The sequence below is a fragment of the Balaenoptera ricei genome, chromosome 8 (genome assembly GCF_028023285.1).
Source record: "Balaenoptera ricei isolate mBalRic1 chromosome 8, mBalRic1.hap2, whole genome shotgun sequence".
NCBI lineage: Eukaryota > Metazoa > Chordata > Mammalia > Artiodactyla > Balaenopteridae > Balaenoptera > Balaenoptera ricei.
In genome coordinates, this window is record NC_082646.1 from 13,194,841 (window position 1) to 13,218,787 (window position 23,947).

The 23,947-nt window shown below is 41.7% G+C and overlaps 1 long non-coding RNA gene and 1 other non-coding gene across 2 annotated transcripts in view; both read right to left on the reverse strand.

Annotated features, from left to right (window-relative positions):
- Positions 1 to 6,214: 6,214 nt before the first annotated feature.
- Positions 6,215 to 6,350, reverse strand: LOC132371170 (small nucleolar RNA SNORA76). The gene has a single exon (XR_009504793.1). It is a non-coding gene; the product is annotated as a small nucleolar RNA SNORA76 (small nucleolar RNA).
- Positions 6,351 to 20,491: 14,141 nt separating this feature from the next.
- LOC132370345 (uncharacterized) overlaps positions 20,492 to 23,947 on the reverse strand; it is a 42,075-nt gene continuing 38,619 nt past the window's right edge. Inside the window, exon 3 of the long non-coding RNA XR_009504549.1 lies at positions 20,492 to 20,555. This is a non-coding gene — a long non-coding RNA (uncharacterized LOC132370345). The remainder of the gene's footprint in view (positions 20,556 to 23,947) is intronic.

The window sequence follows — 23,947 nt, forward strand, 5'->3', positions numbered from 1 at the left end:
GATATTCTAAAACTGCCCCTGCTATGCTCACCAGTAACCTCCGGGTTGCCAGACCAGGAACTGTGCCAGCCTCTTGGCCTTGGCACTATTGGCCCATTTCTTCTTCTCTTGGTGACCTGGACGTTGCCTTTCCCTGACTCTTTCCTGCATCCCACCTGCATCCCACCATCTCCACCCACCCAGGATCTCCCATGTGTCTTGAGAGTATACTGACCCAGTCCCTGGAATTGACTTCATTTTATGGTCCAGCTTCTGTGCCTAGGGGAAGGGGGCAGTCCCACCTCTGACCTATTTCACTTAGCATAATGCTCTCAAGGTCCATCCATGTTGTCACGATAGCAAGATTTCATTCTTTTTTATGGCTAAGTAATATTACAGTGTGTGTGTACACTAGATAGATAGATGATACGTACTTACATACATACATACATACATACCTCATTTTCTTTACCCATTCATCCATCCATCAGCGGACACTTAGGTTGTTTCCATATCTTGGCTATTGTAAATAATGCTGCAATGAACATGAGGGTGTAGATGTCTTTTCAAGTTAGTGTTTTCATTTTCTTCAGATAAATACCCAGATGTAAATTGCTGGATCATATGGTAGTTCTATTTTTAATTTTTTGAGGAAATGCCATACTGTTTCCATAGTGACTGCACCAATTTACATTCTCACCAAAAGTGCCCAAGGGTTCCCTTTTCTCCACATCCTGACTAATACTTATTATTTGTTCTTTTTGATAATAGCCATTCTGACAGGTGTTGAGGTGATATTGTGGTTTTGATTTTCATTTCCCTGATGATTAGTGATGTTGAGCATCTTTTCATATACCTGTTAGCCATCCATATGTATTCTTTGGAAAAATGTCTATTCAGATCTTCTGTCCATTTTTTAATTGGATTGTTTGGGTTTTTTGCTATTGAGTTGTATGAGTTCTTTACATATTTTGGATATGAACGCCTTGTCAGACATATGATCTGCAAATATTTTCTTCTATTCAGTAGGTTGCCTTCAGTGTGATGTCCCACTTGATTTTTGCTTTTGTTGCCTTTGCTTCTGAATCAGATTCAAAAAATCATCACCAAGACCTCTGTAAAAAAAGCTTACCGCCTATGTTTTCTTCTAGGAGCTTTATGGTTTCAGGTCTTATGTTCAAGTCTTAGTCCATTTTGAGTTCATTTCTGTGTATGCTGTAAGATAGTGGTCCAGTTTTCCCAACATCATTTATTGAAGAGACTGTTCTTTCCCCATTGTATATTCTTGGCTCTTCTGTTGTAAATTAGTTGGCCATATGTATGGGTTTATTTCTGAGCTCTCTATTGTGTCCCACTGATCTATCTGTCTGTTTTTATGCCAATACCATACTATGACTTTGTAATATAGTTTGAAACTAGAGAGTGTGATATCTTCCAGCTTTGGTTCTCTTTCTCAAGATTGCTTTAGCTATTCGGGAACTTTTGTGGTTCCATACAAATTTTAAGATTGTTTGTGCTAGTTCTGTGAAAAATGCCATTGGAATTTTGATAGGAATTGCACTGAATCTGTAGATTGCTTTGGGTAGTATGGACATTTTAACAATATTAATTCTTCCAATCCATTGAGCACTTGTTGCCCGTTTTTGAACTTCATATAAATGGAATCATACAGTATGTAGTTTTTTGTATCTGGGTTCTTTCACTCATCCTTATATCCATGAGATTCACTCACATTGTTGTGTATAGCAGTTATGTGTTATCTTTTTAATCACTGAATAGTGTTCCATTGTCTGAATATTCCACAATTTATTTATTCATTCATTCTACTGTTGATGAGTTGTTTCCAAATTGTGTTATTATGAATAAATATGCTATGAATACTTTTGTTTATGCCTTTTGGATGACATATGTTCTCATTTCTCTTGGATATTTACCCAGTAGTGAGATTGCTGAATTATATAAAGCTATATACTTAGCTTTAATAACTATTTCCAGACAGTTTTCCAAAGTAGTTGTACCAATGTACATTCTTCCAGCAAGGTATGAGATTTTCAGTGGCTCCAATCTTGACCAACAGTGGTAATCTCAGTTTTAAAAATTTTAGCCATTTGGGGGAGGGGGTTGTAGTGATATCTCATTGTGGTTTTAATGTGCATTTCCCTGATGACTAATGATCATGAATGTCTTTTAATATGTATATTGGCCACTTGGATATATAAAATGCCTGTTCAAGTCCTTTGCCCATTTTTAAATTGGCTTGTTTGTCTTTTTGTTTGTAGGAGCTCTTTATATACTCCGGATATGAGTCTTTTGATGGATCTATGTATTATGCATGCCTGCTCCCAGTGTGGGGTTTGCCTTCTCTTTTTTGCGTGTGATTTTTTAAAAAATTGTTAACTGTTGTAAAATATACACAACATGAAATGTATCATTTTTAAGTGTATAGATCAGTGACATTAAATATATTCATATCTGCAATCACCACCACCATCTAACTACAGAACTTTTTCATCTTCCCAAACTGGAACTCTGTACCCATTAAACACTAACTCCCCATTCTCTTCTCCCTCCAGTCCCTGGCAACCACTGTTCTACTTTCTATCTCTATGAATTTGACTATCCTAGGAACCTCATATAAATTAGAATCATATAATATTTGTCCTTTTGTGACTGCCTTATTACACTTAGCATAATGTCTTCAAGGTTCATCCATGTTTTAGCATGTGTTAGAATTCCCTTCCCCTTTAAATCTGAATAATATTCCACTGTATGGATAGACCACATTTTATTTATCTATTCATCCTTTGATGGACACTGAGTTATTTCCACCCTTTGGCTATTGTGAATAATGCTGCTATAAACATGGGTGCATTGCCCTGTCTTTGGTGAAGAAATATTCTTGGTTTTTTTTTTTTTTTTTAATTTTTTTTCATTTTATTTATTTATTTATTTATGGCTGCGTTGGGTCTTCGTTTCTGTGCGAGGGCTTTCTCCAGTTGCGGAGAGCGGGGGCCACTCTTCATCGCTGTGCGCGGGCCTCTCACTGTCGCGGCCTCTCTCATTGCGGAGCACAGGCTCCAGACGCGCGGGCTCAGTAGTTGTGGCTCACGGGCCTAGTCGCTCCGTGGCATGTGGGATCTTCCCAGACCAGGGCTCGAACCCGTGTCCCCTGCATCGGCAGGCAGATTCTCAACCACTGCGCCACCAGGGAAGCCCTCTTGGTTTTTTTAAGTCAGATTTATTGAGGTATAATTTACATTCATTCTTTTTAGGCACTACAGTCTATAAATTCTGAAAACACATGCAGTCATACAGCAATCAAGACAGAGCATTTTTTTTTAAATAAATTTATTTATTTATTTTTGGCTGCGTTGGGTCTTTGTTGCTGTGCACAGGCTTTCTCTAGTTGTGGCGAGCGGGGTCTACTCTTCGTTGCAGTGCGCGGGCTTCTCGCTGCAGTGGCTTCTCTTGCGGAGCACAGGCTCTAGGCACACAGGCTTCAGTAGTTGTGGCATGTGGGCTCAGTAGTTGTGGCACGTGGGCATGTGGGATCTTCCCAGACCAGGGACTGAACCCATGTCCTCTGCCTTGGCAGGCAGATTCTTAACCACTGCGCCACCAGGGAAGCCCCAGTTATCTATTTTATACATAGTAGTGTATATATGTCAATCCCAGTCTCCCAATTCATCCCACCCCCCTTCTCCCCTTGGTATCCATACGTTTGTTCTCTATATCTGTGTCTCTATTTCTGCTTTGCAAATAAGTTCATCTGTATCATTTTTCTAGATTCCACATATAAGCCATATTATACAATATTTGTTTTTCTTGATAGAACTCTTACAAATACTGTATGATTTTACTTATATGTGGAACCTAAAAAACAAAACAAACAAAACAAAATTAAAACTGACTCATAGATACAGAGAACAAATGGGTGGTTGCCAAAGGGGCAGTAGGTGGAGGTGGCAAAATAGGTGAAGGGGATTAACAGGTACAAACCTTCAGTTATAAAATAAATAAGGCACAGGGATACAATATACAGCATAAGGAATACAGTCAATAATACTGTAATAACTTTGTATGGGGACAGATGGTTACCAGACTTATCGTGGTGATCATTTCATAATGTATGCAAATGTTGAATCACTATGTAGTACACCTGAAACTAACATAATATCGTATGTCAATCATACTTCAATTTTTAAAAGGAAAAAAGTTTAATTAAAATTTTTAAAAATTTTTGAAAGAACTCTCTTGTGAAAGCCTATAAAACTTGTTCTAATGTTATAGGACTATTCAGAATTTTGGTAAGTGACATATCTTCTAGGGATTTGTCCATTTTATCTAACCTCAAATTCATAGATGGTATTATTTGTTGACATTATTTTATTATTTTTAAACATTGTTGTATCTGTAGTTATATGCTCTTTTCACTCATACTGTTAATTATATATGTCTTTTTCTCTCCTTCTCTCTCTCCCTTCCTCCCTCTGTCTCCTAATTACACCAGGGATTTGTCTATTTGTTTATCTTCTTGAAAAACCAACTTTAACTTTTGTTGAGTCTTCCTACTGCATCAGTGTTTTCTGTTCCACTGATTTCTGCTCATATTTTTACTATGTCCTTCCTTCTGCTTTCTTTGGGCCTATTCTGTTGTTCTTTTCTCAACCACTTAGTTTGGATACTTATATTAATGTTCATCAGCCTTTTTTCTTTTCTAATATAAGAATATAAAACCATAAGTTTCCCTTGAAACATTTTTGCTGTATCCTACAAGTTTTTATATGTAGTATTTCCATTATCATTCAGTTTTAATTACTTTTTTTTTAACGTGACATCTAACGTTGCCAACTTTATTTTGTGCATTTGTGTAAGAACATTTAGTTTACAGGTTTCGGGGCTCTCTCAAACTGTATAATTTGCTTTGAGAAGTACACTCAATACAATTTTTTAATTGTTTAAAGCTGCATTCAACATCAAACTTACCTTGGGTAACTTTTGACAACTTACATCTGTGGACAAAGCTAATAGTGTTTTTTTAAACATCAACAGCACCTTGCCTGAACAGGACTTTAAAGAAATTAATATATTGAAAAAACATATTTGAACCCTTATTTGATTACTTTAATTGCACCATTAAAACATTTGACTTAAATTATTGGACCATTCCAGTCAGTGTACTGTTCTGATTTATCATTGTGTAGGCCAATTGGCCTGTCAGTGCGCATGTCTTTTTCGCTGGTCTTATAATTTTTGTGCAATAATTAAAGGCAAAGGACTAGATGCACTATTGTGTAAAGAGATTACACATGACTGTACCCTATTGCACTTAATCAAATAGTATGTGGGGATTTACAATCGCTTGCACTGTTTCACAAAATAAATATCTCATGTCAAATACTAGATAAGCATCTAAGTTATTTCTACTTAATCCTGTTTAGATAATAGGGACAGAATAAACTGTGGTACAGAATAAACCTGGGCCCTCAGCTGCCAGTAGCAGCTTCAGTTTCTTGGGTGGTCAGGGGACCCGTTCTGTTAGAGGATCCAAAGTAGACCACACCCTGATATAAGGTAGGCGCTATTATCCTCGATTCGTATTTTTTAGAGTCCTGCTCCTGAGCTAGAGTTTACACCAACTGCCTACTACCCCTGCTAACTTGGGGCCCCCCTCCAGTTATTAAGCACCAAAGCGGCTAGACATGGCACTTGTGCATACCTGCCCTTCAACACGTGCTGCCTTGTACTCAGAAATGATGCACGTTTCACCTAAATCCAGGAGGGATCGTTATCACCTAGAACGTGGATTACGAAGGAGTGACTGTGCATTTATCTAGGTGCCTATGTTGTGCCCCGCAATGCACAGAACCCTGTCGTTGTAAGCTGTTCAAGCTATCTGGGGCATATCCAAATAAGCAGTTGACCCTAAACGGCGGTTTTTCTAAGTAGTCCGCGAATACACCGCAGCCAGACGAGTTCAGCCCATGCAGCTCAAGACCGGGAGCCAGTTCGTGTCAAGTGCACTACGGCCCTCACTCAGTCTGTTCAAGGCCACAGCCGGATTCTCATCTCCCCTCCCTGCAGACGCCCTCCCCGCCGCGGTTAAATGAACCTGCCCGTCTCACTGATTTCCACGGAGAGGACACTCGGACTCACAGGACAGGCACAGGAATAAGCAGAGACTGCAGAACCCCCGACGTCTTCCCCAGCCCCCAACCCCGGCAGCCCAGAGCCGCCGTCTAGCTCGCGGTTAAAAAGGCCGCCACCGCGGGGTCAGACGGCCCCAGTTAAGCGCAAGCGCGTGCTGCTCCGGCGCTGCAGCCTGACCCCAGGCGCCACGCGCAGGCGCGGCGAGGGCTCAAAGGAAGCGCGTTTAATTACTTCTAAGTTTATGCGATGATTTCTTCTTGATTCTTGAGACAGGTTTTGGTTTTTTTTTCCAAATGTATAGAAAATGTTTTAAATTGTCCTTTTGTTATAAACTTCTATTGAATTGTTTTGTAAACAGAGAGTCTATTATAATGCTTACACTTTAAAATATGTAGGGAAATTTTATCATTAATTTTTATGAATGTTCCGTGTATGCTTGGGGAAAAAAAATGTTTTCTGATTGTTCGATGCCAAATTTTATATAGGTCCATTAGAAAAAGTCTGTGTTGTGTTTCCATTCATTATACCATTGCTGATATATATTTTTCTACTTATCAATAATCAAGACAGGTGCATTGAAATCTTCCACTAAAATGAAGGATTGTTCATTTTTTCCTTGTTGTACTATTAATGATAGATGTGACTTGAATCTCTTTGGATACTGCCTGTCCTTCATTCTTTCTCTTCTCTCCTGACTTTAGACATTTATCAAACCATCTGATTCTAGCTTCTCTCTCTTAATTTCTCATATTCTCCATCTCCTTTTCCTCTTTGTGGAGTTCTGGATAATTTCTCCTAATACATCTTTCCGTTTACTACTTTTTCTTCAACTGTGTCTATCAAAACTGTGCTTTTTAAACCTATCCACTGAGTTTTCATTTCAACAATTACATTTTTCATTTTGAGGTGATCCCTTTTTTTGAGGTTACATTCATATAACTTGAAATTAATCATTTGAAGTCAGTAGCATTTAGTACATTCACAATATTGTACAACCACCACATTTGGTTTTTTTTATTTCAGATCTGTTTGTTCCTGATAATTTCCTATTATATGCTCTTTGTAATTATATTTCTTTGAAGCACTACATTTTTATACATTTAATTCCTTAAACATTTCCTATATAACTAGTCTATACTGAATATCTGACACTCTATCATCTGCAGTCCTTGGAATGTACTGTTCATTATTGTCCATTGTTTCTGTGACTCTCAGGCACAGTAACTTGGCTTCTCATGGGTTTGGTCATCTTTATTCAGGAGCTCATAGTAATAATCTGTGAGGGTCCTTTGAGCCTAACTTGAGAAAGCTTTCCTCCAGAGAGGGTTTGCCTCTAAGTACTCTGCTTGCTGGAAGGCACCTCCAAACAAAACCACCTCAGCCTCCATTGAGAATCTGGCTCAGAAAAGGAATCCAGAATCAGCATCTCCATCCCACCTTCCAATGTCAGTGAACACATGGTGGTGTGGATATATGATCCGACCTCAGGGGTCTCCCCCCACCACACCCCCACGCCTACTGGTCCAGCTGGTTCCCACCACCCTGCTCCACCCCAGCCCCTGATCCAGCCACCTCACCTACCATGGGGGAAGTGAGAAGCTCCTTCTACAACTCTTCGCCATCAAATCCCAGGCGCTAGCTGCCACAGATGGGGCTGTAGCCACTCTATGACTAGATCATGATTGTTTGTTTTTGGTGGTGGGCCTCTGGAGACCTCTCCTTTTGTGAGAACAGTGATGCATCAAAGATTATGTTCTACCTGGGGTCAAGCTGTGGTGCAGCAGGGCACTCTCTGAGCCCCCAGTAGTCATGATTCTGGTCCACTCCAGCATTTACCCATAATTAAGCTGATATTTCTATCTCCACCCTGTGTCTCTGTCTCCCAATTAGCTGTGAATTCAGGCACGGAAAGGGGATTTATTTATTGGGTCCCCTCAAATGCCAAAAGAGCACAGCCGGGAAGAATTGGGAAACACAGAAGGGGGTTGTGTGAGCATGGACTGCCCCCTCTGAGCCTGTTTCCTCTAAAATAAAATGAGTATAATCCTACCTGGGCTGACTAGTCCCAGGGTCATTGTACAATTAAATGAAAAGACAGGTGGGGAAGATCTTTGAAAGCTGAAATAACTCAATAAATTTACAGGATTGTTAGTACTGCAAACATTATTACTGCTAAACTTAACTATAATAACCAGCACCAGGGTTTCATGAACCAGCTCCACAGACAGGAAAGATGGAAAATCTTCACAATGCTCTTGGGTTTCCTGCTTTGGCAATGGTGTGGAGACATGGTGACAGCCAGTTTCTCAACTGCAGTTATTTTGTTTCATGCCCTTGAAATAAAATATTTCATGCCCATTTCCTGCAAAAATGCCACCCAGATAAATTTCTTGAGCCATCATTCTCAAGGCGTTGACTAATGAGCTTGTTATTTTCAGCCTAAAGAGCCCTCTCTTCCTCTTCCCTTGATTAGATGTACCCCCGCACCCCACTATTTGAACTCACTCCCTTACGTGAAAAGAGGTCGAAGTTGCAACTGAGTTCTGCTAAATGTGGCAATTCAATATTTTTCAACCTTTTTTTACTGCACCTCATAGCAACATACACAATTTACACAGCAACCCAGTACAAATACACATGCGCGCAAACACACACACACACACACACAGATTTTCATAAAGCAATTCCTACCTTACATATCATGTATTTTCATATTTTCAATCCTATTCTATCCTATACTATTATAGTCTACTTGATTTTTTTAAATTATGGTCACAACTTATTAAACTGATTTGCATCTTGAAAAGCATGGGAAAGTAACAAAGGAGGGTGTATGTCCACCTCTTAAGGTCCTGAAGAAAGACATGGGCTTCTCCCCTGCATCTCTCGATATGTGCTAGAGACAGTACAGTTTAACCCAGAAGCAGGGATGACCAGGGTGAGGTCTAATTCCTCTTTTCTCCGAGGCAATGCCTGCCTTCCTTCCTCTCGTCCTTCCTTCATAAAATATGTATTGTGCACCTATTATTTGCCAGGCACTGTGCTAGGTGCTGAGAACACAAAGATAAGTGAGACTGTGGAACAACTCCCCGGAGGGGACAGACACCCCCTCAGCTAATCAAAGGCTTAATGGTTAAACCCAATGGGTTAATGAAAGAAACCCAGGGAATGTGAGAGGCCAAGCCTCCTCCCCATCCTGATACTCATTCCATGTGAAAGTGGTTCCACAACACTACCCTCCTGGCCCCTCTCTACCCTCCACACACTTCACCCCAAGGGAGGTGGAGGAATCTGTCTGGTGATTTTGGAAGGAAAACCTGGCATGTGTGACCCTGACATTTTCTTGTCCTTTTCTTCTCAAATCAAACTGCCTTGGCAGTGGGCATCTCTTACCCTGTCCTCCAGGCTGAAAGTTTTACAGAGGACCTTCCCCAGCACTGCCTGGGACGAGGTGGGTAAATGGATCACATTCTAGAGTTTAGTGTTATGAAGCCCACATAAAAAGTCACAGTCTCTTTGTGGGTGGAAGATCGATGTTGTTTAAGGGTACAAACTTGCAACAAGTAGCAATAAGCCATAGAGATCTAATGCACGGTATAATTAAAATAAACAATATTGTACTATAATTATGTAATGTGATAAATATCGCTACAACAGCAATCATATTACAATATATAATATATCAAAGTAACAGTTGTACACCTTACGTTTATACAATGCTCTACGTCCAATTTATTCAATTTTTTTAAAAGTCACAATCACCAACAACAGCTCTTTCATAACGCAATAGCTCATCTCCATCTGCCTGATACCCTGTCACCCTGTCTTCATATTCATTGTTCCAGGATTTAGGCAAGGAAGAGGGGTGCTATTTAGAGGGTCTCCTTGCACACCCAGCATCTCCCACAAGTGAATCTTAGCCCTTCCCAATGCACATCCCCATCCTGGCTTCTTGCTGTCTCTTTCTACCCCTCTCACCAGTGTTTTGCTTCTCAAAAACCCAGGAACCAAGTTGGCAAAGACAGCCATCTCCACAACGGGCAGATGCGGGAGAAGATCCTCCAAAAGAGACACACATGTCTTTAGTGAGCAGAGGGGGAAAGAGGCTGTAACACTCACATCCACAGGGTGATCCACAGATCTAACCCTCATCTCGTTCTTAAAGCCCAGATCCAATCACCTTACCCCCACTTATAACCTTCCAATGTCTCGTAACAAAACCTCTTCCCTCCACTGGGAGAGCTAGTCCTCTTCTATAATACTTTCTCTGACTCTTATTGCTGCCAAAATATTGGCTCCCTGTACACCCATACCGAAATGAGATACAGAGACAGAGTTTTGGAGGAGAAAGAAAGGGTGGCTTTATTCTTTGCCAGGCAAAGCAGGCTAGCGCCTCAAGAACTGTGCCCCCCTCCCTGGGGAATAGGGAGAGGTCTTGTAGTCAGGGCTGGTGGTCAGGGGTATGTCATAAGGATCAAGGCAGTAACAGTCCTTCATTCTTCTTTCTTCGGCAGAGTTTCAAAAGGGTGGGGTTGCTGACAAGATTAGGGTGTGTGCAGGGTCTCTGGTGGTCTCCTAATCTTGATGAGCTTTTCTGGTCCCTTTAATCTCACCTCAGGTGGTTTCCTGGCTGCTCCTCCCTTGATTTGCAACTCTTTGAATCTGCCCTTTGGAACTCAGGGAAGGTCATGGAGGCTGGAGTCTTGCCTACAAGAAATGGAGGACAAAAAGGCCTCCATGCGGGCTTCCCTGGTGGCGCAGTGGTTGAGAATCTGCCTGCCAATGCAGGGGACACGGGTTCGAGCCCTGGTCTGGGAAGATCCCACATGCCACGGAGCAATTAGGCCCGTGAGCCACAATTACTGAGCCTGCGCGTCTGGAGCCTGTGCTCTGCAACAAGAGAGGCCGCGATAATGAGAGGCCTGCGCACCGCGATGAAGAGTGGCCCCCACTTGCCACAACTAGAGAAAGCCCTCACACAGAAACGAAGACCCAACACAGCCATAAATAAATAAATAAATAAAAAATTAAAAAAAAAAAAAAAAAAAAGGCCTCCATGCCTGGGAGCCCCATAGGGCCCTGCTCGGTTTCACCCTGGGCAGAGGGGTGTGAGCTCAGGAAGCATATTTAACTAGTTTCTGTCACAATGGTTTAATGCAAGTATTGGCTAATGTGCTTTGATTTTTCAGATTCAATGAAATTGGCTAGAATCCCATTCCCACCTCCATCCCCCGTCCCTCTGGAATTCTAAAGGGCATATACAGCTAATGGAGTCTCTAGTCACCACTGCTTCAGCCGTACTTTGCCTAATTTGTTCAATAAACAGGTGCATTGTCCTCTCGTAATGCTGCCCCCATTCTGCACTAAAATGATCCAGATGTGAAATTCACACACACACAGAGGCCTTTATATATTTAGTAGATTTGACTAAAGGTTTGTAGGAATTACATTACAGAACCCAAATGATTTAAAATGAAATACTAAGCATCCTGTTCTAAGAATTCTATCAAGACACTTTCCACCTCTCCACCTATTACTTGGCCCTCTCTTTTGCCCTCTGTGATGTCCAATTCCTATAGATTTCTTACACAGATTCGTTTGGGTATCACTCTCCTTTCTCAGAATCCAACCAATCCCCACTCCCAGCTCCTTCCCTTCCACCTCCACATGGCTCATCGGAAAACTTTTCTAAATGGACGTAGTTTCCCCCAAAGAGCAATTGCAGTGCAGGTTGTAATTGTAATAATTTTCACTCCACTGTATATGGTCATGTTTGTTATAATTGTGTAACAGGGAAGAGCCAAATCTGACTACATGTTGGATCTGTTTCTTTTACTTTAACCTTTGCTTCCCGTTGCTTTTGTTCACTAAAAGGATACTGTCTATACAGAATGGCCTGCCCCGGGAAACCCTGCCCCTCTGCCTGAATGTTAAACCAAAGTGCCTTTGTTCAGGGAAACATCCAGACCCTGTCCGCCTGTGGATGGCTGCAAGAAAGAAGAAATTAACACAACCCCTCCCCCAGGCTGGCCATTCCTGGGGACAATTGCAAAACTTATGGCCTTTTTACTTTATTTCCTCATCTCCTCCCCCTCTCTGTTCTTTAAAAGAAACTGGTATCCAAACCCCAATAAGATGTTTTTTTGGAGACATTAGTCTGCCATCTTCTCAGTCTGCTGACTTTCCAAATAAAGTCGTATTCCTTGCCTCGATACCTCGTCTCCGATTTATTGGCCTGTCATGCGGCCAGCAGAGCGAGCTCGGACTCTCGGTAACAACTGCATGTTTTTAAATATTGTTCTCTAGAAACAGAGAGCATCTGGGAGCAGCTAGAGGGCAGGATCTGCACAGGTCTTCCTGTTCTTCGTGTGGCAGGTAATCTTGAAGATATTTATGATTTCCTCCTTGCCATTTCCGTTTTCCCTTTCCTCTCTCCAATCGACAATTCCTGTTCTTCCTCGCTTCTGGGAGGGCAAAGACTGCTGGTTGTTATTCTTGTTCTTGTAGTATCTGAAGCCCCACATTTTAGCTGTGCTCATAGACACCCAGAGTAAAGACATTTGCCAACCTCCCTCATAATTAGATGTGGCCATGTGACCAAATTCAGTCCATCACGTATGAGCAGAAGTGATGTGCACTTAAAGGGAAGGGACACTTCCTTGCCTCTCCCTTCTTCCTCTTTCTGCTGGCCAGATGTGGGCCCAGGGACATGATGGGGAGCTCTCGGGGACCGTGAAGATAAGAGCAACATCCCAGAGTGTGACAGAGCAGGAGGTTAGAAGTGTGAATCCCCAGCCCCATGTCAGCCCGGATGCCCACGTTCACACTGGTTCATGAGATAAAAATTAAGTCCCATCATGTTTAAGCCACTGTATTCTGGGTTCCTTTGTTACAGCAACCAAACACGAATCTTAACTATATTAGTTTCTTAGGGCTGCCATAACAAAATGCCACAGACAGAGTGGCTTAGACAACAGAAATTTACTTTCTCACAGTTCTGGAGGCTGGAAGTCTGAGGTCAAGGTTTCAGCAGGGCTGGTTTCCTCTAAGGCCTCTCTCCTTGGCTTGTAGATGGCCTCCTTCTTCTGGTGTTTTCACATGGTCTCCCTGCTGTGCTTGTCTGTGTCCAAATCTCTTCTCATGAGGACACCAGTCATTTTGGGTTAAGGCTCAACCCAAAGATTTCATTTTTAACATAATTACCTCTTTGAAGCCCTTATCTCCAAATGCTGTTACATTCTGAGACACCAGGAGTTAGGACTTCAACACAGGAATTTTGCGGGGACACAATTAAGCCCATAACACTAATGAATACCCTTCTCTTCCTGGCTTCTGTTTTCCCGAGTGGATAGGCTAGATGTCCCTGAGGGAGAAGAGAAATGCTTGGAAGCATAGAAAGAGAGAGTCTCCTGGACTAAAAAGAGATTCCCCTGAGCCAGAGAGGCAAAGAGGAGGTAATGCCAGCAGTGGGGACCATTTCCTGCTCCCCGGTAGCTCCCTAGGGGATGACCAGGCACAGGATTCCTGTACCTCAAGCCTGAGCCCCAGGAAGAAGGGGGGCAGTAGAGCAGGCCTGACGGAGCCTCAGCAGCATGGAAAGCAAATACGGCTGCCCAGGCCGGCCTCCTGGTGCCTGGGCTCCACGTGTGACCTGGAATCTTTGCACTGTGTTGGCTCCCAAGGCACCAAGATGACAAAGTTGCATTTCCCACCAACCCAGCAGACACGGGGCTTCGAGTCTAATTGAAGTTGTTTTACAGAAAATAAAGAAATGCATTATCTCTTGCGTATCTGATTAATTAACTAAAATCAGTGTGTTGTATCTGCCGGGACCTAACCAAGAATCAGATACAGAATAGCATGCTTGAGGATCCATGGGGGAGGGGAAATAGGAACAAAAGCAGATACACATGCCAGCACCTCTTCCATCTTTATCCAGCTCAGTTTTCCCACCTGGATGTGTTTCCCTCTTCTGAGCTCCAGCAGGCATTTATCTTATCACAAGTACATTGATTTCCTTGGCGTGCTTGTGCTTTTGCCTTAAAATCCCTACACCAGGGGACTTCCCTGGTGGCACAGTGGTTGGAACTCTGCGCTCCCAATGCAGGGGTCCCTGGTTCAATCCCTGGTCAGGGAACTCGATCCCACTTGCATGCTGCAACTAAGAGTTTGCATGCAACAACAAAGGAGCCCACGTGCCGTAACTAAGGAGCCCGCCTACCACAACTAAGACCCGGCGCAACCAAATAAATAAAAAATTTTTAAACATAAAAAAAATCCTGGGACTTCCCTGGTGGCTCAGTGGTTAAGAATCTGCCTGCCAATGCAGGGGACACGGGTTCAAGCCCTGGTCCGGGAAGATCCCACATGCCACGGAGCAACTAAGCCTGTGCGCCATAACTACTGAGCCTGCGCTCTAGAGCCCATGCTCTGCAACAAGAGAAGCCACCGCAATGAGAAGCCCACACACCATAACGAGGAGTAGCCCTCGCTCCCCGCAACTAGAGAAAGCCTGCACACGGCAATGAAGACCCAACGCAGCCAAAAATAAATTTATTTATTTATTTATTTATTTATTAAAAAAAAAAAAAAAATCCCTACACCATCCTGCACCCCAGGCAGGGATTCATCTCATGTTTTTCTTTTTTCTTTTTTTCTTTTTGTTTTTGTTTTTCCTCTTTTTTTCTTCTTTTTATTTTTGATATTTTTCTAATTGAATGAAATGGGCACTGGGTCAAGACACAAAAACAAGAGGAAACATGGAGTCACTTAGGGTGGAATCACCTGGGGGAAGTTTCCTGAAGGCAGACACTGGGCTGGCTCCACGGAGAGGAGAAGGATGTGGTTTGGAACTGTGGCAGGAGGGATGGGGAAGGCCCGGGAGCCGGGCAGTGCCGCCAGCCCTCTCAGGAGCCTGACACAGGGCTGTCCTCCTCCTGGTCATAATTTATTCAACTGCAGCTGTGACTGAAAATATCCTAGGCAGCTGGTTTACTCTCTGAGGACCCAGCATGTGGGAGAACCCTGAGTGTAGCCCTTGGATACAGACCTGAGCTACACAGGATGCTCAGATGGACAATTACAGGGCACTGAGCAGGGGAAATAGGATTAGAGGATCAACCCCCTTCTGACACAGATGTGAGCAGCCTGGGCTTTTGGAGTCTTGGGAACTTCACTTTTGCCTTGCGCCATGCCACATAGGCCTTCCCACCCTAATCCATGGCTCCCACCCCATTTTGGTCAGCCTTCTGGCTGATGATTGGACATCGACAGCAAGTAATTTCGCTTGGGAGAATGAGACCCCTAACCAGTCCATTCTGGCCTGACAATAACTGCTTATCTAATCCAGCCAGGCCAGGCTGCTTATATGAAAGCAGCCTCTTTCCTATAATCCACAAAATACGTGATGAGAGGGGTTACACCTGGAGCTTCAGAAGGCGTTAATTCCTCTTATTTGAGTGTATATGATATGTACAGTGTATTTGAGTGTACACAGTATATTTGAGTGTATACAGTGTAGAGTCAGACTGCCTGGGTTCAAACGAGGGTCAGCCATCGTCTATTTCACAGAGGACCACACTGAGGCCAGAGAGATGACAGACCTTGCCCAGGGTCACCCAGGAGTTGCTGAAGGAGAAAATAGAGAGACGAGACTGCCCAAGAGGAAAGATGGCATTTGTCCTCAGTCTGAGTGAGACATATGTGTTGCTATGGTTTAAGCCCCCACCTCCATCCCCTGAGGGCGTGCCAAGTGCTGGGTAAGGAAATCCAGGTCTGGCTAGAAGGAAGCAGCTGGATGGAATAGAAGAAAGTCATGTAAGAGCCAAACCTCTGAGATTCTGTCCTCACCTCTGGCACACTCCAGAGCCAGGAAGCAAAGCTTGACCGTCTGTGCCTCCATGCCCCCATCTCTTAAAGCAGGGCAATAATAGCTCAGCTGTGTTTTTGCTACACAGTCAACATGGTCTGGGGGTTAGAAGAGGTCAGAAGACCTAGGTTCGAATCCCTGCCTCACCCCACGTGACTTAGGCAAGGCTGTGGAACTCTTGGAGGCTCAGTTTCCTCATCTGTAAAATGGGGACACCTTATCGACTTAAAGAGCTGCTGAAAGGAACAAATGTGACGTTGCCTAGGAAATGGAGATGGACACAGATGTGAGCAGCCTGGGCTTTTGGAGTTTTGGGAACTTCACTTTTGCCTTGCGCCATGCCACATAGGCCTTCCCATCCTAATCCATGGTTCCCACCCCATTTTGGTCAGCTCAGGCTGCTATAACAAACTATTACAGATTGGGGTGGGGGGTGCTTCAAAAATAGACACATTTCTCACAGTTCTAGAGGCTAGAAGTCCAAGATCAAGGCACCGGTAGATCCCATGTCTGGTGAGAGCCTCTCCCTGGTTCACAGACAGCTGTCTTCTCATTGTATCATCACATGGCAGAGAGAGCAAAGAGAGGAAGCAAGTTCTCACGTCTCTTCTTAAAAAGCACTATGAAAAGAAGGCTCCACCACACACCTATGGTCAATTAATCTTCAACAAAGGAGGCAAGAATATACAATGGAAAAATGACAGTCTCTTCAGCAAGTGGTGTTGGGAAAGCTGGACAGTCACATGTAAATCAATGAAGTTAGAACCCTCCTCACACCATATACAAAAATAAACTCAAAATGGCTTAAAGACTTAAATACAAGACATGACACCATAAAACTCCTAGAAGAGAACATAGGTAAAACATTCTCTGACATAAATCATACCAATGTTTTCTTAGGTCAGTCTCCCAAGGCAATAGAAACAAAAGCAAAAAATAAGCAAATGGGGCCCAATCAAACTTACAAGATTTTGTACCGCAAAGGAAACAATAAATAACACAAAAAGAAAACCTACAGACTGGGAGAAAATGCAAATGATGCAACCAACAAGGGCTTAATTCCCAAAATATACAAACAGCTCATACAATTCAAAAACAAAAACACAAACAACTCAATCCAAAAATGGGCAGAAGACCTAAACAGACATTTCTCCAAAGAAGACATACAGATGGCCAATAGGCACCTGAAAAGATGCTCAACATCGCTAATTATTAGAGAAGTGCAAATCAAAACTACAATGAGGTACCACCTCACACCGGTCAGAATAGCCATCATTAAAAAGTCTACAAATAACAAATGCTGGAGAGGGTGTGGAGCAAAGGGAACCCTCCAACATTGTTGGTGGGAATGTAAATTGGTGCAGCCACTGTGGAAAACAGTATAGATGTTCCTCAAAAAACTATGATCCAACAATCCCACTCCTGGGCACATAACCAGACAAAACTATAATTCAAAAAGATACATGCACCCCTATGTTCATAGCAGCACTATTCACATTAGCCAAGACATGGAAACAACCTAAATGTCCATCGACAGATGAATGGATAAGATGTGGTACATATATACAACGGAATAATACTCAGCCATAAAAAAAGAATGAAATAATGCCACTTGCAGCAACATGGATGGACCCAGAGATTATCATACTAAGTGAAGTAAGTCAGAAGGAGAGAGACAGGGATTTCCCTGGTGGCGCAGTGGTTAAGAATCTGCCTGGCAATACAGGGGACACGGGTTCGATCCCTGGTCTGGAAAGATCCCACATGCCTGGGAGCAACTAAGCCTGTGCGCCACAACTACTGAGCCTGCGCTCTAGAGCCCGCGAGCCACAACTACTGAGTCAGTGCACCACAACCACTGAGCCTGCGCACCACAACTACTGAGCCCACGTGCCACAGCTACTGAAGACCATGTGCCTAGGGCCCGTGCTCCGCAACAAGAGAAGCCACCGCACCGCGCACTGCAACGAAGAGTAGCTCCCGCTCACCACAACTAGAGAAAGCCCGCACGCAGCAATGAAGACCCAAAGCAGCCAAAATAAATAAATAAATTTATTATAAAAATATATATATATATATGTATACCAAGAGGACTAGGAGAATCACTACAAGACAAAAAAAAAAAAGTAAGAGACAAATATATGATATCACTTATATGTGGAACCTAAAATATGACACAAATGTTTCTTATCTACGAAACAGAAACAGACTCACAGACATAGAGAATAGACCTGTGGTTGCCAAGGGGGTGTGGTGGAATGGATTGGGAGTTTGGGATTATCAGATGCAAACTATTATATATAGAATGGATAAACAACAAGGTTCTACTGTATGGCACAGGGAACTATATTCAATATCCTATGGTAAACCATAATGGAAAAGAATATGAAAAAGAATATAAATGTATGTATCACTGAATCACTTTGCTGTACAGCAGAAATTAACACAACATTGTAAATCAACTATACTTCAGTAAAATAAATAAAACATAAAAAATAAAAATTTTAAAAAGAAAAATTGATAATTTTGCAGTGGAGACACGCAGCAGACTCTACCCTAACCAAGTGATCAAAATTCACTTCACCAATAATGGCACAACCTGACATGAAGTGCCTCCTGAAATGAGGGGCTGAGAGGGACACATCAATTCTGTAGTATTACTGCCTGAAGTGCATAAACCAAATCTAATTACGAGGAAACACCAGAAAACCCCAAATTGAATGACAGTCTACAAACTAATAGCCCTGTACTCTTAAAAAAAATGAAGTGAATAATAGCAGTAGGGATGAAGAGAAAGTAAGCTAATTCATGAAATAATTAGAAAATAAATCTAATGAAGTGTTCTCCTGTATGTAGCATTTGCTACGAACTCTGTGGGGGGGGAGAAAGGTACACAATTAGAGACCTGTTTATGCCTAAAATTTCTCTCCATAAATGCTCGAGAAACTGGTAACATTGGTTATCTCTGGAGAAGGGAGGTGGAGAATTGGATTTGGAGACAGCACTGCTTTTCACTATAACCTTTTCATCCTACTTGAATTTTTAAAATCATTTAAGTATATTATTTGTTTAAAGTCTTATATTTTTAAGTTAATCTTAAAAGATAGCTCCCAAACATAATATTAAATGAAGAAAACAAACACAAATGAGTACATATTATATGATTCCATCTATACAGGTTATAAAACTAGGCAAAATTAATCCATGTAATATAAGTCAGGCTAGGAGACTCACATTTCCCAATTTCAAATTGTACACAAAGCAACAGTAATCAAAACAGAGTGGTAGGGCTTCCCTGGTGGCACAGTAGTTGAGAGTCTGCCTGCCAATGCAGGGGACACGGGTTCGAGCCCTGGTCTGGGAAGATCCCACATGCCGCGGAGCAACTAGGCCCGTGAGCCACAGCTACTGAGCCTGCGCGTCTGGAGCCTGTGCTCCGCCACAAAAGAAGCCGCGACAGTGAGAGGCCCGCGCACTGCGATGAAGAGTGGCCCCCGCTCACCGCAACTAGAGGAAGCCCCCGCATAGAAAACGAAGACCCAACACAGCCAAAAATAAATAAACAAATAAATTTAAAAAAAAAAAACAGAGTGGTACTGGCATAAGGACAGACATATAGACCAACAGGATAGAATTGAGAGTCCAGAAATAAACCCATATATCTATGGCTAATAGGGTTTTTTTTAATTTTTATTGGAGTATAGTTCATTTACAATGTTGTGTTAGTTTCAGGTGTACAGCAAAGTGAATCAGTTATATATATTTAAATGTATCCACTCTTTTTTAGATTCTTTTCCCATAGAAGCCATTACAGAGTATTGAGTAGAGTTGCCTGTGGTTGGCCAGTTGGTTTTTAACAAGGGTGCCCAGACTATTCAAGAGGGAAAAAATATTCTCTTCAATATACGGTGGGACAACTAGATATACATGCAGAAGAATGAAGTTGAACCCACATGTCACGCCATATTCAAAAATTAACTCAAAATGAATCAACAACATACATGTAAGGGTTAAAACTATAAAACTTTTAGAAGAAAAGGTAAATCTTCATGAACCTTGGATTTAGCAATGGATTCTTAGGTATGATACCAAAAGCACATACAACCAAAGGAAAATTAGGTAAATTGGAATTCATCAAAATTTAAAACTTCTGTGCATCAAATGACATCATCCAGAAAGCAAAAAGACAACCTAAAGAATGGGAGAAAACATTTGCAAATCATATATCTTTAAAATGTCTAGTATCCAGAATATATAGAGAACTCTTAGAATTCAACAACAGAAAGACAATCCAATTTTAAAATGAGCAAAGGATTTGAATAGACAGTTCTCAAAAGAAAATATACAATCAGTAAACACATAAAAAATAGTCAACATCATTAGTTATTAGTGAAATGCAAATCAAAACCATGATAACATACCGCTTCACACCCACTGTGATGGCTGTAATTTTTTTTAAAGGTAAATGGTAGCGAAGACGTGGAGAAACTGGACCTCTTGTGCATCATGGGTAGGAATGTAAAATGATGCAGCCACTGAGGAAAACAGTGTGATGTTCCTTCAAAAAGTGAAACATATAATCATCATATGACCCAGCAATTCTACTTCTAGGTATATATCCAAGAGAATTGAAAACAAGTATTCAAACAAATATTTATTCAAACAAATATTTATTAAAACAAATAGTGTGCACAGAAATGTTCACACTATTCGAAGCACTATTCACAGCAGCCAAAAGGTGGGAACAACTCAGATGTCTATCAATGGATGAGTGAATAAGTGAAATGTGGTCTATCCATACAATGGAATATTATTCACCCACAAAGTGAAATGAAGAAGAGATACCTGCTAAACAGGGATAAACCTTGAAAACATTACATTAAGTGAAAGAAGCCAGAAACAAAAGGTCATATATTATATGAGCCCTTCTATACAAAATATCCAGAATAGGTAAATCCCTAAAGATAGAAAGCAAATTGGTGGTTGCCGGAGAGAGTGGGGAGGGGGAATCAGAAATGACTGCCTAATGAAGACAGAGCTTTCCTTTGGGGAGATGAAAATGTTTTAGAACTTGATAGAGGTGGTGGTCTCACAGCACTGTGAGTATATAAAATGCCACTGAATTATACACTTTAAAATGGTTAATTGTATGTTGTGTGAATTTCAACTCAAATTTCTTTTGAGGGGGGAAAAATGTCAGGCTAGGGGTTAACCTCATCCTGAGCTACTGTCTGGAAGGGGCACAAGGGTGGCTTCTGGGGGGCTAGTTGGTTTGCTTTCTTGGGCTGGGTTCTGGCTGCACTTGTGTGTGAATTTGTGAAAATTTTCAGCAAGCTCTATACAGGTGATGTGTGCTGTGTCTTCTATGTATTTTACACTCCAACAAAGGAAGTTTGTTTTGTACTTTTTTATTGTTTTTTGTTTGTTTGTTTGGCCGCAACTTGTGGCTTGTGGGATCTTAGTTCCCTGACCAGGGATTGAACCTGGGTCCCGGCAGTGAAAGCACAGAGCCCTAACCTGGAACTCTGGAACACTGGAACACCAGAGAATTCTCTGTTTTGTACTTTTTTAAAAAGGAAATTCTTCTTGCTACATTTAAGATCCTGACAACAGCCCTTCTCTTGTGACAGGGCCAGGATAAGGGCGATGCAAGCAATGTGAATCGTGCAAGTGTTGACTCAGATCCAGTCTTTGTTTCAAAGGCTGCTATTTTGTTCATCATGGCTTTTTTTGCATTTGTTTTGGTTTTTGAAATATTGCCAATAAAATATTGTTTATCTCTGTCACTGAGGTTTTGGGCATCCCCTGAAATGTTGCACCCCAGACAGTGTCTTACTCACCTCACCCTAGTCCCCTCCCTAAATTTCAACCCAGCACCATTGGGAACTGAAGGAAATGCAGTCTGAAGAGTAGGGGGGAGCTCGCCCCAATCTGCCTCTTCCTGTGAGAATAAGGGGCTTTCTGAAGTGCATCCCTCAGCCTCAGGTGGCACAAACAAGACCCCGCCCTTCTTCCTGACACTCCCCCAAGCCTCCTGACCCCCACAGGTTCCAGGCCCCCAGAGTGAGGCCACATTGCTCAGGAGGCAGGGGCGTGAGGCCCCACGCTACCCAGTAAGGAGCTGGATAAAAGGTAGCTGCCAGAGTTTGTACTGGGGAAACCTCAGGGGGATCCTAATAAATGGGCATGCCCCATTCCCGTAATCCTTAGCAACATTCATTTCTGGAAATGTTGCTTTCCCTTCTGTTTTCTGAGTGGGCAAAAGTAAGTGCAGGCATCTTGAGAGTGTATTTAAGTAGATGAGTTGGAGGGCGTGGCCTGGCTTGTCCAGTTCGCTCTCTTTCTTACACTCCTGGGGGATTTGCTTATGAAATCAGATCCTCCCATCATGAAGAAAAAGTTTAACTGTGTCACTTTCCCTTGAATGAAATAGGAACTTTTTAAATAGATGTCTGCAAAGCAGTATGTATTTTTTAAATGCAGCAAAGTAGAGATTTCTCAAAAAAATGTGGTGATCTTTAAATATTTAACAATTTAGAATATCCTCTCTAGTTAATAAAGGTACATTCTATAAAGAGAAAAAATATATTTTAAATACATATTATAAAAGACAACCTATACCACTTATAGATCTACATCTATATGAACATATATGTGATATATATACTTTATTTTTAAATGGGATCAAATTCTAGAACAATGCAGCCCAACAGACATTTCTGCAATGATGGCAATGTTTTATATCTGCACTGTCCAACATGGTAGCCACTAGCCACAGTTGCTACTGAGCACTTGAAATGGAGCTGGTGTGACTGAGGGTCAGAATTTCTAATTTTATTTTATTTTAGATAGTTTAAATTTAAATGTATTTAAATAGCCACATGTGTTACTGTACTGTATTAAGCAGCACAGAGCTGTATAGCATTTCGCAAACATTTAATTCACTTAACATTGATTGGCAAGGTCTTTCCAATTCAATAAATATGCTTCTCAAACATCAGTACCTATGTACATGATAACACTAATAAGTTAAAAAGTGTAATGTAAAACTAGATCCCAATCATAGCAGCACCAAAAATATATATATTAGGATAATATTTTTTTAAGACCATACATGACCCAAATAAAGAAACCTAGAAAATCTCATTAAGGTATTTTTTAAAAGGAAGAGGAAGAAGATTAGAAACAGTGGAAGACGAGGTGGGACAGGACTGAAATATCCAGGGACCAAAAGACAGACTGTCAAGGGTGATGTTGGTGAAGAAGATGATGCTAGGTAAGGCAAAGAGAAATGCAGAGCCTACACATGCAGTCCCGTATAGGAATTTGAGTTTTGTTCTGAAAGAAAAGAGAAAATATTGAGTCATTGAAGAGTTTTATTTATTTATTTATTTTTAGCAAATGTGGGGTTTTTTCTAATATTTATTTTTTAACATCTTTATTGGAGTACAATTGCTTTACAATGGTGTGTTAGTTTCTGCTTTATAACAAAGTGAATCAGCTATACATATACATATATCCCCATCTCTTCCCTTTAATATTTATTTATTTGTTTGTTTGTTTGTTTGCACCAGGTCTTAGTTGCGGCAGGCGAGCTCCTTAGTTTCGGCTCGCAGCCCCCTTAGTTGTGGCATGTGAATGCTTAGTTGCAGCATGCATGTGGGATCTAGTTCCCTGACCAGGGGTTGAACCCAGGCCCCCTGCATTGGGAGCACAGAGTCCTATCCACTGCGCCGCCAGGGAAGCCCCACTGAAGAGTTTTAAAGAGGAGCAGGACATGATCTGCTCCATGTCTAAAAAGAGCACTGATTTGGAAAATGCCCTGTAAGGGGCACAAGGAGGATTATTTAGGAAATTTAAGGAACAGTTGAAAATAGTATTCAAGAGCTCAGCCTCTTACCTGTTGATGAACTTCTCTGTACCTCAGTTCCTCATTTGTAAAATGGGGTT